The sequence below is a fragment of the Callithrix jacchus genome, chromosome 17 (genome assembly GCF_049354715.1).
Source record: "Callithrix jacchus isolate 240 chromosome 17, calJac240_pri, whole genome shotgun sequence".
In the NCBI taxonomy this organism is placed as follows: Eukaryota; Metazoa; Chordata; class Mammalia; order Primates; family Cebidae; genus Callithrix; species Callithrix jacchus.
Window position 1 is genome coordinate 34,966,688 of NC_133518.1, and position 12,907 is coordinate 34,979,594.

General features: G+C 39.5%; 1 pseudogene; it reads left to right on the forward strand.

The window, feature by feature from the left end:
- The first annotated feature begins 7,172 nt into the window (after positions 1-7,172).
- On the forward strand, positions 7,173-7,862 carry LOC100399387 (mitochondrial ribosomal protein L27 pseudogene; annotated as a pseudogene).
- Positions 7,863-12,907: the final 5,045 nt, after the last annotated feature.

Consider the following 12,907-nt stretch of genomic DNA (forward strand, 5'->3'; position numbering starts at 1 on the left):
TTCTGAGTGTCATGTATGTATTAGCTCTTGGGCCCAAGCCAAGATACTTTAGGGGTGATATACAATCTGTTATTTTTAGATCATATTGGATAAGGGTGTAGGCTGTTATTTTAGGTTTGTAAGAGAAGGTAGGTTTGTCTACTTTTAGACGATCAAGTTTCCTAATAGGAATCTTCCTTTAAAGAGTATTTTTGAAACGTTATCATTTATAGTTCAAGCTTGTGGAGGATTCAATGTTGGAAGCACTCCTTGGTTCAAGGGGATTTCTGGGTAATTTTCTAGCTTACTTGGCTCACTTAGATCCGTACGGCTTCTTAAATTTCACACATAATGGGTTAAAGAAAAAAAGTGCACACACCAAAGGCAAACCAATACTGAACTCCCTTCTCCAGCAACCGACCGTCCCAGGGAGAGGTATGTAAAGTAAGAAATAAAGTGGCAGGATTCCTGTTTCACAAATGACTTCAATTCTAATTATTTTTTAAATACAGATTTAAAACAAAACATTTTATGAATAACATACAGATCATTAAGACTGTAATCGTTAAACTCTAGCATATAATATAAGCCTCTAATTCACCACAAAAATTCACACTGATTACCCAGGATGATTTCCAGATGTTTACTCTCTGCATGTAATAAAATGTTGGTAAAAATTGTAACTTAGTTGCTATTAAAAAAAAAAACAGCAACAACAGCTTCACTCTGAACAGACACAAGAAATGTTCACCAAGACTTTCCCCATGTAGAGTCACCCCCCACTCATGACAGAAATCTTGAAAAAATCTCTGGCTTACTTAAACCCACCTTTAAGTAAGTGGGTTTAAGTAAGCCAGAGACTTTTCAAGATTTTTAAGATCACTTCACATATATCAACTGGGTGAAAATTTTCACAGAATTCACATAACTAGAAAATTGGTACAAGTAAATTATTGGGTTTGTATTCACAGATGTGAAGGGAATAGGAAAAAGATTAAAATGGCAGTAAAATTAAATCTTGGGGAGAATCAAAATATCATGGTAAAACAGGCATGAATATTGTCTTTTTTGTGTGTCAGGAATTTGAAATATAAGTTTGTGAAAATATGAGATGGATCAACTTGGAGCATGATAGTATTATGTACAGCAGCTGAAGAAGAGACACTAGGAACAGAGAGCCAGGTAGCTACCCAGGAAAGTAGTTCCAAGACATATATTATTAGAAGTCATTCAAATACATTAAAGAAGGAGATGGTAAAGTAATCAAATACAGGATAATAAAGTGGAAGGATGAGGGAAGGGGAAGGAGGTGAGATAATTTGTAAAGAGAAGAGATGAAGAGATAGAATGAGCGCACGCATGGGTGCAATGGTTCTGTAATGACCTGTTTCTCATGAAAAATGCATTATCCTAGAAAAGAATGATTTTTCTTCTCCCTCCCACTACTTTGATTTGTGTGTTTACATCATAAGCCCACTTGGATGCAGCTGAGGATTCAGAGCCTTTAGAATGATCAACCAGACACTGTTATTTCAAAAGACATCAAATGCAGCATAATTAAATATCAATACAAGTAACATTTTTTGAGCATGCACTCTCAGAATGATGCGAGCATCAGCCTTCCGATATACCTTAGGGTCTTGACAGAAAGCAAAAACCCAAATGAATAAAACGATGATCTGGGGGAGAGGGACTCAAAAAAGACAAATGTAACTTAGCCCAGTAGGTCATAACTTTTTGGGATAATAGACTTCTTTGTGAATCGGATGAAAGCCTCAGAGCTTCACCCAGGAAAATGCGCATTTGTGTGTAAAATCAGAATTTGCTTATGTCATGGAGTTCATAGATTTCCTCAAGTTCAGTTTTGGGCCCCTAGTTTAAGATCTTATAGTAAGTGTTGAATTTAATAGATGCATAGTTTTTAATAGGCTACGGTTTAAACTACATACAAATTCACTTCAGTTACAACCTTAAGAATGATTGGAATTCGTGAATTGAGCTAAAGAGTGGGGCCCGGGGGTCATCCTTCTGTGAAACCTTTAATAAAGCAACTACTTTCTCAATCCTTCAGTGGAGTTACATTTTTGGGGGTTTGTTTATAGGTTTATTTACACCTTGCCATGCTCTAGAAAAATTTTGACTTATAAAAGTACATATAATACAAAAAACAAAATAAATATTTTGGAAAATAAACATCAACCTATGTTTAGGATTGAGGATGTTGAACTAGCAGAACTTACAGTGTCACGGTAGATATAAGTTAAAATTTTCTAACTTCCTGGTGGCTAAAGGTAAGACAAAGTAGACTTAATTGCCCGACTAATAACAATCCATAAAATAAAAAAAACGAATCTGGTTGTTAGATTATTGGTTAAGACACATCAGGCTGCAAGTAACAGAACACCTAACTAGGAGTGGCTTACAGGCATTGTTAGGATATTTTTCTAAGACAGCAAGAAGCCCAGAGACAGGCAGTTGTTCAGTCACATTATCGATGATGCAGGCTTTTTCTATCTGTCATCTCTGCTATCTTTAGGGTGTTGGTTTCCATCATACCTGTAGCTTCATTGTTTCAAGTGAACTGCTAACTTGTGGCATCATATTCATGACCAAGGCGGGGGAAGACTAGAGAGCTCTTCTTCATCTCTAGCTTTCATCAGAAGCAATTGCCATCCTAAAAGCACCCTCGTAGACTTCCTTCTAAGTTTCATGGCCGGAACTGGATTATATGAATATCCCTGGCTACAAGAGACACTACAAAATGAGAATCTGCCATTTTGACCTTTCTAGAGAAAGAAGGGCAAAAATAGGTCTTGGGAATGGCATTGGGTTAGTATCTTTTACACAGGATATGAACAGTTTTTTTTCTGATATTGAGCAACCTTATTTCTGGGTGTCATCAAATGAAGATACTGTGTGATACATCAGACCATGTCCTAACATCAACCTATAAAATAACTATAACAGTAAATTCATCATGTACCGTGGAGTTTCATGGTTCTCTCTGTAGGCTGATGGTTTAGACCAAGGCACAAATTGGGAGAAGGCAGGTCTCCTAACAGGAAATCCGAGCAATGCATTCAAGTACACAGCCTTGTTGTGATCTAGTTTAATCCAAGGGTAACATTTAGCTTATCTAGAGTCATGTATGAACAGCAATGCCCTTGAACCACCTTTCCATAAATATCATTTCTCACAGTTGGACTTTGAATATAAATGGGACCACAGGGAGTTAAGGGCTGTAATCTCTAACACAAACCTACCTGGAGCACAAAAGCCTGCATTGCTGATAAGGACAGATACATAAGCTTTGATAACCAACCAGGGAGAGAGTAGGGTTAGCGCTCCTTATAAAAATTCAGAAGCATAACCAAGACATATACCTGTTAGACAAATGATCACTGGTGGTTTAGACTGGTGGAGGTGGGCCCCAAGAGGAGGTAATGATTCTTTCCATTATATTTCCTTAGCATGTGTCTCTATCTCCATAATAGTACGTACAGCCCATATTTATGTAGTTTGCTGGCTGTCTACCTACTCATTTTGTAGCCCCTGATCATGTGATCTTTCAAACCGACTTGGGTCTAATTTTAGAAATATTTAGAAAGACTATCCTTCTATTGAACAGTGAACCGTAGTTGCTTAGGTAATATTTGGAGGGACAACTTTGAAGAAAGAAATCAATGACAATTTATTTCATTCTATTTTCAGTACTAATTATTTGACATCAAAACATTGGCAAAAAACTGCAATTACTTTTGCGCCAATCTAATATCAAGAAGTATTTGAAGACCAGATTACCGGGTGTAATAGACTAGAGGTTAAAAGCTCAAGGGAAGAAACCTATGTTCCTTCCGTTGAAGAACCTATGAACTAGTTGAACTAGAGGAGCATAGAAAACTTATCTGAGAAAGAAAACAAGAACATTTATAAACACTATTGTTTTAGTAAAGGGTAATTCTATGTTTGGAAGAAAAAGGTACAATTGAATTATAATGCTTTTGTGTTCAATTCTATGTTCAGGGCATTTGCTTAATTAAAAAGGATTAAGGTTTATGATTTGCTTTATAGTTGGAGGTGTTAATAAATGAAGAGAGTTGGTGAATGGAGTTTCCCTATGTGAAATTTTTAAATGCACCTGTGAATACGTTCCTCATCATTTATACTCAAGCTACAACTTTTGCACTAATTGGTTTACATTAGAAACAGAAACACAATTTGCTAATTGTTTTTATTGCTATAGACATAAGGAGACATTTTCATCTTATTGGTGGTTTAGTAACAAGTGGAAAATAACATGACACAAATTACACACTTAATTGCAGGAATAACAGGAAATGAAAGATGAATGACATGTGGCAATAACAAAAAAGCTTATTTATTCTCACAGAAAATTAAACATTTAAGAACCGGGATGTCAGTTATCTGGGAAGTATGATATCTGAACAAATAATTTTAGATACTATTCAGAGAGTGATTGGTACTTTTTATATTCTTGCTATTAGATTATAAATTCTTTGAGAGCAAAGCCTGTCCTCTGGTTTTATGTTTATCCATTCAATAAACACTATGAAACTAGGTGGGGGATCAAAAATAAATAAGAAATAATTTCTTTTCCTCTGTGGACCATGGTCTGCTTTGTAAGAAATAATGTTTATAACAACAACAACAACAAAACTGTAATGGGGAATAGACTGTTCTAAATCCTACACAGGAGAATAAACCAAGTTCCCAAGATTCTGAGAAGAAAAGAGTATCTCCAGCTGTCCCACATCAGGAAAGGCTTCACAGCAGAGGTGACATCTGAGCTGGACACTAAGGAATCAGCAGTACTTTGCCACAGGGAGATGGAAAGAAGGACGTTCTAGGGAGGAAAAATCTAAAGTGCTGATGGCAGAAAAGAGAAGCTCATGTATAAAGAATAGAAAATCATCCAGTTTTCCTGGTCCACAAGAGCTCAGTGAGCAGAGAAATGAGAGATAAGGTTTAAAACATGAGTTGAGGTCATAAAAACATGGAGAGTCTGTTAGGTTTAAATTAAGGCCCTTGGACTTTGTTTGATAGATAATGAGGAGCTACTGATGGTTTTTGAGTACCCGATAGACATTAAACATAAGTTTTTAGAGTGCATGAGGTGTCAGGTGATCTAAACCATGCTATCATCCTGTACACTCTGAAGTGCCTAACACAGTGTTAGCACATAATAACTGTACAGCAATAGTTTTTAATTGGCTATAGAAAAATACATAAGCAGGGGAACCATCAAAAAAGGCATTGAGAATGTCTGACAGCTTAGAGATAAGCCAGACATGCTCTTTTGGCACTCACTGTTCACGTCTACCCCCTTCTGCACACTCTTGTGTCATAGGGGCTGGAAGGCTAACAACTACATTTCTCAGGCTCCCTTGCTGCCAGGATTTGAGGTGAAATCCAGGAAATAAGATCCCCCCCGTGAGATCTGGAAAGTGAAATGCTGGTGGAGACCATTTTTATTTCTACTCCAGTGGTAAGCCCTGGCAGAAGTGCATTTCGTAGTGGACAGGCTTCTCAATCACTCTCTAGTGACCAGCTTCATGAATGTGAAGCAACTGTGAAATTGGCAGCAGTTTCTTGACCTCTGCGTGTTGACAATGATTTCCTGACCTCTGGTTCATAGCTTCAGGGTTATAACCTTATAACCTAACATCGGCATGATCTGTAAGTCTAACAGGACCTCTTCATGTGCATTTCTACAGTTCTTCCAATGATTTTGTAGCACCCCATTCCCTGCATTAAATTCCTTTCTACTTGAAATACCTAAACCCTTTTCTATTTCCTGCACCAAATCTTTACTGGAATAAAAGATGAGGAAACTTGCATGGCAGAGGGTGAAAGTTCTTCAGTCCCACATTGACTTGTCTTTGAATGAAAGTACTTCAAGTCCAAGGCTCTTGTATACTACAAAGGGCATCGAAGTGCCTTTCAGTCTATGTCAATGCAGGCCCTTGTCCTCCACCCTCTCCCTTACTTATCTGAAAAGAAAAACAACAACATTTTTTTGGCCAATTTACAAATATAAATATATTCATTGTAGAAAACTTAGGAAATACAGAAAATTATGAAGAAGGAAATAAAAAGCATTTGTAATTCTACTAGTGGGAGATAACTTTTTGAATCAGTAAAGATGAGGTTAAGCTGTAAGAGACCGAAAACTCAACATACAAGCAACTTACATTAAGTAGACATTTCCCAGCACAAGCAACATTGCAAAACCCTATCTCCACAACAAACAAACAAACAAACAAACAAACAAAATCCACAAAAATTAGCCAGATGTGGTGGCATGTGCCTGTAGTCCCAGCTACTGGGAAGGCTGAGGTGTGAGGATCATCTGAGCCTGGGAGATCCTCACAGGAGGTGTGAGGGAGCCTGGGAGATCAAGGCTGCAGTGAGCTGTGATCATGCCACTGTGCTTCAGCTTGGGCAACAAAGCAAGATCCTGTCTCAAAAAAAAAAAAAAATTTTTACATTTTTTGTTTCTCACATAAAAAAGTTCAGGAGTAAGTAGTCCAGGGATAGTGGCTCTAAGACCATCAGGAACCCAGGCTCCTACTCTGTTACAGTTCTGCTATTCTTGACACATATTTACACTTCATTGTCCAAGATGACTGCTTTAGCTCACTCTCTCATACTACATTCCAGCCAGGAGAAAGGGAGAAAGAAAAGTAAGAACACATCCCTTCTCTTTAAGGAAATCACATGTGACGTTTTGCTGTTTCTTTGTTCCCTGTGGTCATACCTATTTGAAGAGAAAACTGAGAAATTCAATCTTTATTCTGAGCAGCTGTGTACTCAGGGAGAAACTGAGGTTCCCTCCTGAAGGTGTGAATGAACATTGGACGATAGTTAGTGCTCTCAGTCATATAACTGTGACTAGCCAGTCCTTCATACAGAAGCATTTTTCTCTTTCTTAGCATCTCAGGTCCCAAAGCTACCCTCATTCCAAGTGTTAATCTTAATGTTTCTGCTGATATCATTTTTTGTCACTTTGGCCTGTTGCCCTTTCCTGAAGCATTTTGCCTGGACTACTTCTATTCACATTAGTTACTTTTATTTTTTATTTATTTACTTTAGAGATGGGGTCTTGCTCTGTTGTCTAGGCTGGAGTGCAGTGATGTGATCATAGTTCACTGCAGCCTTGAAATCCTGGGCTTGGGTGAACGCAAACATGGCGTCGGCGGCGGTGGCGCTAAGGATCCGGACAGCCGTTACATCCTTGCTGAGCCCCTCTCCAGCTACAGCTCTTGCTGTCAGATATGCTTCCAAGAAGACGGGTGGTAGCTCCAAAAACCTCGGTGGAAAGTCATCAGGCAGACGCCTAGGCATTAAGAAAATGGAAGGACACTATGTTCATGCTGGGAACATCCTTGGAACACAGCGCCATTTCCGCTGGCACCCAGGTGCCCATGTGGGTCTTGGGAAGAATAAATGTCTATATGCCCTGGAAGAGGGGATAGTCCACTACACTAAGGATGTCTACATGCCTCATCCCAGAAATATGGAGGCTGTGGATCTCATCACCAGGCTGCCCAAGGGTGCTGTGCTCTACAAGACTTTTGTCCACGTGGTTCCTACCAAACCTGAGGGCACCTTCAAACTGGTAGCTATGCTTTGAAGTCCTGTGAGGTCATTGGACAGAGACTGGAACCCAGGTGACAGGAGATGGTGATACTAGAAGTCAAAGATTGGGGCAATTACACAGCCTCCTGAGGAAGGTGTCTGCTTGATGGTGACTCTGCAGGAGACTCTGAAGTGACTGCTGGGACACCCTTTGGGAGACTTGACTGGGGGCCAAAAATAAAGTGAACCAGAGTCATGAAAAAAAAAAAAAAAAAAAAAAGAAATCCTGGGCTCAAGCAATTATCTTGCCTCAGCCTCCCAAGTAGCTAGGACTACAGATGTGCTCCACCACACCTGGCTTATTGATGATTATTACTTTTCTAGAGATAGAGTCTCACTATGTTGCCCAGGCTGATTTACAACTTCTGGTCTCAAATGATCCTCCTGCTTCAGCCTCTCAAAGTGCTGGGATTATAGGTGTGAGGCACCACACCCGGCCAGCATTAAAAAATTCTCTATCAGTCCACCTGACTTTTCTCTTCTCGACTTACCTGAAAATGTAACACCCCACTGAGTCCCTCGGATTAAACTTTTTTTTTTTTGGAGACAGTTTCGCTCCTGTTGCCCAGGCTGGAGCACAGTGGTGCAATCTTGGCTCACTGCAACCCCTGCCTCCCGAAGTCAAGCAATCATTTTACCTCAGCCTCCCAAATAACTGGGATTACAGGAGCCTGCCTACAAATGGTCATCATAGAAGTTTGAGCTGGCCAGGCATGGTGACTCATGCCTGTAATCCCAGCACTTGGGGTGGCTAAGGCGGGCAGATCATTTAAGGCCAGGAGTTAGAGACCAGCCTGGCCAACACGGTGAAACCCCATGTCTTCTAAAAATACAAAAATTTGCCAGATATAGTGGCACCCACCTGTAATCCCAGCTACTGGGGAGGCTGAGGCATGAGAATTGCTTGAACCCGGGAGGCGGAGGCTGCAGTGAGCCGAGATCATGCCACTGCATTCCAGTCTGGGTGATAGAGTGAGACTGTCTCAAAAAAAAAAAGACCAATTGTAAAGCCACCTTGACCTGTATCTGAGTCCTTTTCCAAGAAGAGCTGCAGGCTGTATTGTCTGTCCTTCTCCTGACTCACCATTCTATCTTTCCTTGTAAATGTCAAGTCGTTCTTTAAACGAACACCTCCCGGAAGCATTTCCGGATTAATTGCAGCTCTCGTGCACCTCACAGGAAGTGCCAATCAATGTTCCTTCTTCTGTGCCTTACCAGGGCTGCACATTACTTTCTGTTCAGTGCAAATTGTTCAGTAAAAATTGTTCAGTAAAAATCAAAAGAATTCTGTTCAGTGCAAATTGTTCAGTAAAAATCAAAAGAATTCTGATTTTTAGCCAGTATTCTTTCTAGGTCCTTTAGAGTCTGAATTTTCTCTAACCATATTCTTCTTTTATCACTTTTTTCACTCTTACATTAAAAGCTGCTTAGGGACTGCAACCTCTAACCACAGAAATATATGCAAATACACACTTAATGTAGTCTGTTGATTAATTTCTCTCATGGCTCCTTTTAGGCTAAGCAAGACTCAGTGAGCATCTTCTTGCTTTTTTCTTGGAACCTACTATGGCTCTACAACATTGTGGGCTTCCCAAAGCTTGAGGATTTGAGATGCAACCATAGACAGTCGACTCCCAATGCTACTCCTTTGGAGAGATTCCCTGGCTATAAGAGTTCCTTGCTTAAATCAGGCAGGGGTGCTTTCTCAAGGATATCAAAGATCCTTTCAATATCTAATCTCTGTGAGTGCAATTGGACAAGGAAAGTTGTCTTTGGGACCTGTAGCAGTTAACAACAACCTAGGTTATGCTTCTATCATGAAAAACAGTAAAATATTAGTGGCTTTAAACAAAAAATGTTGATTTCTTGTTTATGTTACTTGGCCCTTGTGGGTTGGCAGGAGGACTTTGACATAATAGAGTCCCCATATCAGTGACCCTCATTGTAGAGAGAAAGAGTTCTGGGGTGTCTTGCATCAATAATTCAATATTCCAGACAGGAAGAGACCCATATCACTTCTGCTCATTGGCTAGAACTAGTCACATGGTTCTGTCCAAACAAAGAGATCAGGAATAACAATCTACCTTGTGTTTGAAAAGAAGGGGAACTGGAAATATTTAGAGAACAGCACTAATGATGTCCACAGACCCAATTGTAATGATTAACATTCACAGGCTAGTATTTGACCCAGACTAACTTGAGGCAATTGCAGTCAGCATTTCTAAACCTCTTTGTATTTCAATCAAAAGAAATCACTTTCAACATTTTGCTCCTAATTACTCTGTATCCCTCTCAAATTGTTCCTACTTCAAGGTGCAATCAGTGAAATGTTTTGAGAGCCCTGGTGCAGTTTCAGGCCTGTCACAGCTTCTTTGCTAACATCCTCACCTTGGCACTTGGGTTCTCCTTGAGAGTCCTCCCCACCCCCTTCACCAGCCTCAACCTCACTCTGCCTACCTCATCACCCTGGGAGCTGCTTGCATGCATCACTGTTTTGGTGGATGGCAGCAATACACAAGGGCACCTCATTGTTGGAAAGGAACTGCCTTCTGCCTGCCAAGGACAAACGCAGACACACAAAGCAATATCAAGCAAGACTTCACATCAAAGGGAACCCTGCCTGGGCTCGCCAAGCGCAGGCTGCCTCTGTCTTTCTCTTCAGCATTGTCAGTATTCTTACAGCTCAAGGGGCCTATGGTGTCCCTGCCAGGCTGCCTCATTCACCCAGCACTCCTGATCACTCTGACACCAAAAGCTCAGGGCTCTTCCTGAATCTGGGCTCAACCACTTGAACAGAGCACAATGCCAAGTGTTTAAAAATGTTAGGTTATAAAGAAGGAAAAGCTCTCAGAAATATTTACTCTGTAAACTCTATATGAGTAGGAGAACAGAATGCTTTGCCTTGTTCAGCGAAGCAACACATAGAAAGTTAAGAAATCCCTGCCTAAGACGTAGAAAAGCTTACCTGATGAGGAAGGAAGAATGCTCCGTGAGTGGAGATTTGGGAACGTTGGAGCCATTGCTGAAATTGACACTGGCTAGCCTGGGCATTCAGACTTGACTGGAGAAGTCATATGACAAACAGAAGATCCAGAGAAACTTCAAGTTCTACTTTAGCATCAACAGAAGAATTCAGATTCTGTTGCTTTCAGGAAAAGAAGACGCTCCTTTTACAGAGGATTAAGGAAAAATGGAAAAGAGGGACTGGCAGGGACAAAGAAGCAGATTGAAACTTTACTTTAGAAAACAGGCAAGCCTGTCTGTTCTGGATGCTAAAGAACTCTGCTGCAAGGATACACTCATCATCAAAATACAATGGAAGTTAAAAGTTTTAAAAGGCAAATATTGTGAGAGCTTGAAAGGGGAGATGGTCTTTTCCATTTTTTTTTTTTTTTTTTTAGTTATAAAAATCTAAGGCTCAGGAATGTCAAGGGGCTTTTTCACAGTCACACAGCTGCTTAGTGACAAAGCTGTAACTAGAACCCTGAGCTTCTGACTTTCAGGCATGGGTTGTTAAATCACAGTGTGGTGTAATGGGGCTACGTGTGGCATGCGATCCCGGAGCACAGGTCTGCAACTTCATTAAGTACGGCATTTTTAACATGGTGACTTCAACCCTTTGACTAAGATCTTCCACCGCAGCCAACCCTACGGTACTGTTCCAACAGCTTCCCAGAATGGTAGTAATTAGAGCAAAGAAAAAAAAGAGGACCCAGAGAAACTGTAACATTTCTAGTAGTGGGAGGAGGTGGAGATAATGCATTTACATAACTTTCTACTTTCAGAACACTTCATGTGACCACGGGTTATTAACCTAGGACCCATGGAGAGAACTCAGGCGCTCCAAGACAGGAAAAAAAAATGACATCTTTTACTAAAGTCTCACTGAAATGCGTCATTACCTTCATTACGAATGTAGGTTATAAACCACAACAGTGTCTGCAGTACTTGGACTTTGTCATTAATAGAAATAAATGTTTTCATATTACATTAGCTGTTGTGATATCTTGAAATATCTTTACCTTTTTTTTTTACCACTTTGCTATGATAGTAGTTTTTAGATCTGCTGCTAGATTTTCTTAAATAGTGCTTAATCAGCACCTACATTACTATACCACAGATTTCTGTAAATGTTTTGATAACAATATTTCAATATAATTGGATTATTTTATAATTCTATGTATTTATTTTAAGCAGTTAAAGGCATTATTCTGAGAAGGGCTCTGTAGGTTTTACCTGTCAGAGGGGTCCCTGGCATGAAAGTCAGGAATTCTAACATGTGAGGGCTGAACACGTGTCAGGTTGCCAATGGCTACCCGTGTCACTAGGTCCCCTGTCCCTGCACCATCATCCTGTGGGATCAGAATGACAGGGATGCTTGCTTGTCATTCTGGGTTGGAGAGCTGCCAATATCTCTTGCCACAGACTGTGTTTGTAATCCTAGGGTGTGCCAGCCTTTGAAAGATGACATGAGTATATTGCAAAATGTGACAGAAAAGAATCCATTGTTTGGCATTATTATTAAAATGAAGGCTGATATGGAGTTTGTAATATTTATATTAGGAGGGCTACATTCACACATCCATGGAAGTTGACTTTTCTATAGAAACTGGCACTTTGAAGTCCAGTCAAAAGGAAGTCAATGTTTTCAAAGATGACAAAAACTGATCTGTCATGGTCAATACATGTTCAGACTACTATTAAGTAAGAAAAATAAAAATTTTTAATATTAAGGCACCGTTTTTACCTCTCAAATAGGCCAAGAGTTTTAAAGATGGTAACTCTCCAGACTGATAGGGTATAGTAACATAGGTATTTTACTAAACTCTTCACAAGACCAAGGCTTGACATAACTTTTCTAGATGGCAAATTTGACTCTGTTTTAAGTGCTTCCTTTTCATCCAGTAATTTCACTTCTAGGAATTTATTCGACAGGTAGAATTACAAAGATATTCTTTCAAAGATATTCTTCAAAATATTATTCATAACAGTAAAACAAAATTGGAGAAACAGCATGAATGCCAACAACAAGAGCTTGGTTAAATTATACCACATCTGTAGGATGAACTATTACGTAGCTAACTGAAGAAATAGCCATTCTGACAATATGTAATGATAGGAGGAAATGTACAAAGATAATGTAGACTTAAAATACGACACATAAAACTGCAAGAGTAAAATAATTCTGTTTTTTAGTTGTAAAATATACTTTGTATTTCTTTGCAATCTTGTGTATGTATACCTATAGAATACGTATGTGTAAAAAACT